The sequence below is a fragment of the Lygodium microphyllum genome, chromosome 25 (assembly GCF_053477565.2).
Source record: "Lygodium microphyllum isolate KBCC chromosome 25, Lygodium_microphyllum_v1.1.10, whole genome shotgun sequence".
Taxonomy (NCBI): Eukaryota; Viridiplantae; Streptophyta; class Polypodiopsida; order Schizaeales; family Lygodiaceae; genus Lygodium; species Lygodium microphyllum.
This window is the reverse complement of record NC_141159.1, coordinates 20,732,474-20,738,473: the sequence shown is the minus strand read 5'-3', so window position 1 is coordinate 20,738,473 and position 6,000 is coordinate 20,732,474.

Here is a 6,000-nt window from a genome sequence, read left to right as displayed (position 1 = left end):
TGTTTGCTTCTATGCGAGTGGTGATTTCTTCTGGAGTTCGTGATTTATCTTCAAAGGATGTGTCTAGGAATGTCACATAACACGGACCTTCTAGAAGCTGTGGCTCTGATGGCTTTGGCTTCTATTGACAAGAGACATCACCATCATCGTTTCTCCAGAATGAATGGTCAGGGCGACAAGAGCCACTGGTGAACTTAATTTTTGTGCCTTTGATCCATTGCTTATGCAGATTTTGCATGGTGTGTGGTCCATTGGCCAACCCAAATGGAACCATGGTCATTTCCTCCAACACCCCGAGATCTTCGGCCTCTGAGGTCTTTGTAGGGATATCAACAAGATAATCTACTATCAGAGGATCTTCTTCAACTGTACTTTTATAACTTGCTTCATTTTCTTTCTTATCATGTCCATTCTCTTCCTCTAGAGGCTTTGTCTCTGCTTCTATAGAGGCTCTGTAGGAGAATAACAGATCTTCTGCCTCTACATCTGCTTCTGCTTTTGCTTCTGTCTGTGGCTCTGTCTCTGTTACTGTGTCTGCAACTGCCATGTAACATGGAGAACAATACATCCATGCTTCTATTTCATTGTCAGAGGTAATTTCAAAAGTCAATTCTATTTGAGGCAGGAGGTATTCTCCCATGGACAAGGACTTTGTTGCCCTTGGTAGTTAGCTTAAAGTGCTCACTGTTAGGGACTGTGCCTCTATTTTCTTGGGAAAGATCTGTTTAACAGTCTCTTCGTCTCCTGATGTACCATTTGTTACTTCATTGGAGCAGTCAGTTACAACTTTGATGCATGTGGATCCATTACCTTTTTGCGATCCATACAATTTTAGCACCACTTTGTTGGGTCCTCTGCCTAGGGTTAGGGTTCCTTTGAACCAATCCGTCCTGGCTCTCGCTTAAAAAAGCCAAGGTCTTCCCAACAACAGAGGATATGAGGTCCCATAAGAATTTGGTTTGACCACCAAATATGTCAGCCAATAGTCTCTTCCTGCAAGGGTTGTTTTTACGTATGGGAGGATGCCCAACAGTTTAATTTTACTTTGGTCTACCAATCTGATAAGCCACTGTGTAGGTTGAATTCCTTGCAACCCTAAGTCCTTCATTGTCACATCCGTCATTATGCTTACTGGTGAGCCTCCATCAATCAATGCATTTGAAATAAAGCATCATTCTATCCATACACTAATCTCTCGGGTTTCAGGATCTAGGAAGGTGTTAGCCAGATCTACTTTCTTCGTAGGTTCTGCGGCTCAGTTGGACTTTATTGATGTTGGAGGAGCAATCCTTAGTCCACAACTTCTTGTCAAGATGCTTTTGAATTTCTTTCGGCAGCTGGGAGACAACATCAGCACAACTGCCAGAATGTTAAGTTAGATTTAAAGGTATCTAGGTCTTTGACCAAGTCATAATCTTTAATAGGATCCACAGGCTTCTCCAGCCTGCTGGGAAATGGGGCTACACCCATTTTCAACTTTCCTTTTTCTTCTAGCAATTGCAGCATTGGCATTTTCTATGTTTCTGAAAGTGCTTATGTACCATCTATCTCCTGGACCTCTGGCCCTATTTCTGAGACTCTCTATGACTCTCTGTGGCACTACAATACTCTGTACTGCACTATTCTATCATGTATTGCTATGTTCATTTGTTGGTAGGTTGAAGTTCACAATCTTGGCAGGAGAGTTATTCTATTCTTGGATAACTGGTCCCTTTTTCTTGGCGTGCGTGATAGCGGCAACTTCCAACTCTACCAAATTGGAGGCAGGCTCTTGTACCTTCTGTTGGCTATCAGTGGCATTGGCCTTGACAGGGGCTAGACTTGTACAGTCCTTTGCAATGTGGCCTTCGCCTTTGCATCGAATGCATAAGGGATTGTAATCCACAGATCGTTTAGGGTTTGGACAATTCGGGGAGATATGACCATTTTCTCCACAGCTACAACATTCCACCTCTGATCTCTAACCACTGCCAGACTGTCGTCTTCTGTAACTTTGAGAGGGAAACCTCCTTGGACTGAAATTAGGACCAAACTCCCTAGGCTTTGGTCCAATATCCTGTGTTGTCATTTTGGACTCTAGCAAGTTGAATCTTGCATTTTCATCCTTGTGTCTTCGTTCATGTATCTCTTTCAGAGAGCAAATATCCTCTTTATGGTTCTTGCGCAAACAATAGGAACAAAAGGCTCCAGGATTGGTTGGTTTTTAGGTACATTCAGTGGCTAAATGTCCCGCTTGATGACACTTTTCGCACCATGTATTAGAGCGTATCACATCTCTTCCCACTCCCGTAGGGGTGGATATATTGGCGGTATTCACCTTCAACGTCTGTAGCTACTCTGTAATCACATCCATAAGCTCTTTCTTGATACTTGCAACTAAGTTGGATAAGTCATCCTTCAGATTTTCACCTCTTGAAGTGCTTGTAGTAGGATTTTGGGAAGCTTCTATAATTACTGTATACACTAGTTGGGTTGATCTAGAAGGTGCTCTGTTCTGGCTCTGATTCAGAGCTCCTACTGAGACTTGGGATTGTTGATTCCAGTTGGTAGGGTTCCACTGTTGTTGAGTCGCCATTGAAGGAACTGTTTGAGGCCATTGTTGTTGTGGTTGAACCATCATTTGAGGCAATGTCGTCTGTGGCGACCACAGTGGATTAGGTGCATTATACTATGGCATTTCTTGCATCTCAGGATAGAGTGCGAGTGTGGAATGCTATCTAGAATTTAGGGTGATAAGTTTTGCAAGGCATCCTAGCTATCGAGTTTTGCTAGGTAGGCCATGGATTTTACGAACAGACCAAGAATCTAAATAGGCATAACTGTGTGATGGCATTTGGTTTATGTGATGCACCTGGTTCGTGGCAAAGAGACAAGACCTTTGGTGACATCTCCCCAAAGGAGTTAAAAGTATTCATTGATGACCTGGGAGCAGCCACCACAAGAGAAAGGTAGTTGACTATTTTGCAGAAGTGTTTTGAGCATTGCAGACAATTTTGCATACCTCTCAACCCGCGGAAGTGAATCTTTGGAGTGCCTTATAGGCTATTGTTAGGCCATGTGGTCAGTTTAGTAGGGATTGTAACTGACCCTGAAAAGATAAAGGTCATAGTCGCCATGAGTCCACCATATACTCCAAAGGAGGTACATAGCTTTCTGCCATCGGTAGGGTATTATCAGAGGTTTATCAACGCCTTGATAGAAAGAACGTTGCCACTAACGAACCTATTGTCCTTCAATTGTCACTTTACATGGAGTGATGCTTGCAAAGTATCTTTTGACGATGTGAAGCAGGAGCTTGCCAAAGCATCTATTTTAAAAGCACCTAAAAGGGGCGAAATGTTCTATATATTTTTAGCAGCCCCTATGCATAGTATCAATTGCTATTTATCCTAAAATTGGAAGAAAAAGTGGTATCATCCGATAGCTATTGCTAGTCGAAAGTTGGGCATATCAGAGATTAACTACACCTATATGGAGAAGCTGTGCATTGCAATGTTATTTGTGACCAAAAAGTTCAAGCACTACATTCTTTATGAGAATGTGGTTTTTTATACGAAGGCGGAAGGACTTCTATTGTTATTGAATAAGTTACAACCGCCGGATCGTTTAGCAAAGTGGTTAATCACTTTGTAGGAGTTTGATTACAAGATCAAGAGCAAGCCATCGAGGTTACAGGGCATTGTAGGGTGTCTTGTGGATTTCGAGGAGCCAAAAGAGATCTTGGTTGAAGGAAGTGACATGAAAATATTTTTTAAGATTGATACAACATCTATTTCCTCCTGGTATGCTGCTATAACACATTATTTATCTATGGGAGAGACTGGAGCTACTTTATCTAAATACAAGAAGAGAAAAATTAAACAAGCATTGAAATTTTCCTTAATCGCAGGAACACTATATCGGCAGGGTGTTGATGATATTATCGCTCATGTGTGATGCTGGACGAGGTTCCATTTATATTGGAGGAGTGCCATGACTCTACTTGTGGAGGGCACTTTGCTGGGTGGTTGACGGCACAAAAGGCTTTAAGAGCTGGATATTGATGGTCGTCCATCTTCCAAGATTCATTTGAGTATGTGATGCTAGGAGGCATATTCCACGGTGGATTCCGTGAGGTTTTATGGTGGATTCCGTAAACTTAGATGACCGGGGCTCATACGCAAAGAGGATTCTTTGTGCGAGAAGTTGATGGGGACGCCTGTCCTTTTCGGGCGTTTCATTAATTTAGTGTGTACATGGGTGATTCCATAGCGGGTGATTCCGCAAAATGCATATTAAATTAATAAACGTTTATGAGTTTAGAGTGCGCACTCGTAATAAATTAAGGTTAAGATTTATTTCTAACCAGTTGATTTATTTATGTAGCTGAAGACTGCTAGGTATTCACTTTTGTCGGTTTAATTGTGTTATTTTACTAACGATTGTGAATGCTTCAGTTGATGTGTAGAGATAGCAGCAGTGGCGGAGGAAAGCATTGGAGTCTAGCGGGTTTTCGATCTTTCGACTATATTTTGATAGGCGCCACGTCTATATTTTGTTATGTCTATAGAGACATCGATTATTTATTATTATTTTGTATGCGCTTATGCGCCTGGATAAGTTATTTCTATTTGGACATTGAGATTGGGCGTGCCAGACACTATGGGCACCGTCCATTAGCTTTATTTTCATATTTTTGGTAGAAAGCAAACTCAAAAGCTAAAAGCTTGTCATATTTTTGTAATTGGGCTATTTTTGAGCATAAAGATTGGAAATATACATTAAATACATGCTTTGTGAAGCGCTCACACAAGGCATGGGGGAGATTGAACCCAATTTGTCTCTTGTCTCATGTCGTGCTTGCTTTTACATTGGTTTTTGTGCTAAAAAGTAGAGTACTTTGTTCTTGGGGACCTTTGGGAATTCACTACGTGAGCTACCTGCGTCCGATCTGCGCACCAGTGGTATCAGAGCGGAGCAGAGATCAAGGGCTTCCAATCGCTACCAATCTCGGGCGAAGGCGGAGCTCCAGGAACAAACGGCCTCTACAGTCAATCTCGTCGCGAACCGTCGATACAGGCAGACTTCTGGCGATCAAGAACCCCTATTTCCACTGTCAGATCGCGAAGGACCAGGCTCTGTCGGCGGAGGACCACACAATCATCTTCTTCACTAAAATTGTGGTTAACAGACAAAAAGAGTAATTCTTTTTCTTCATTAAGCTTCAAAGCTTAAAGTTATCACTTAATAAGCTTAGTTATAAGCTTAAGAAAGCTTCAAACAACGATTCGTTAATCGGCGGCGTGAGGCTGTCCTGGGCGGCGCAAATCCGTCAAGGACATATTCTTGTCCTCAAAATCCACGACGGATTAAGAAGCTTAAAGCTTCTTAATCCACTAAGTCAAACAAAGCTTCTAAGCTTTCTGCAAGTCAGCTAAGGCAGAGAAATCAAAATACTCCGGGTCTCGCGCTCTAGAAGACAAGTTCAGTAAGTCACTTGGAATCAAGTCCTGCAAGTTCTGCAAGTCGGCTAAGTCCAGCAAGTCAACAACTCTGCAAGTCTGCTAAGTCTGCAACTCTGCAAGTCAGACTAAATCAGAACTGACTAACGCTCGAAACTCATAGAAGACTTGTTCGTTTGCAAAAACTCTGAACTGGAAAGTTGTTCGCAGCAAGCTGTTTTACCTATCTACAAGTTCGTTGAAATACTTTCAGCAAACAGAGATAGAAATATTTCAGAATTTCTGAAAATTGAAGAAGAAAATACCCAAAAATACATAGCCTTGTAACCCCAAATTTGAGCTACGCTCATCTCGCTAACTGATTTTGAGTGAGAAAGGTTTGTTGAGTTTTACAGGATGACTACCCCACATATGGATGATCCTATGGCTGAAGACGACCTACCCGAGCCTACCATGGAACAAAAGCTGGATCTTATCATGCTACAATTGGACGAAGAGAGAAGAGCTAGGCAAGTCTTGCAAGCGCAATTGACAAAGCTACAAGGAGCGTCCACTGACA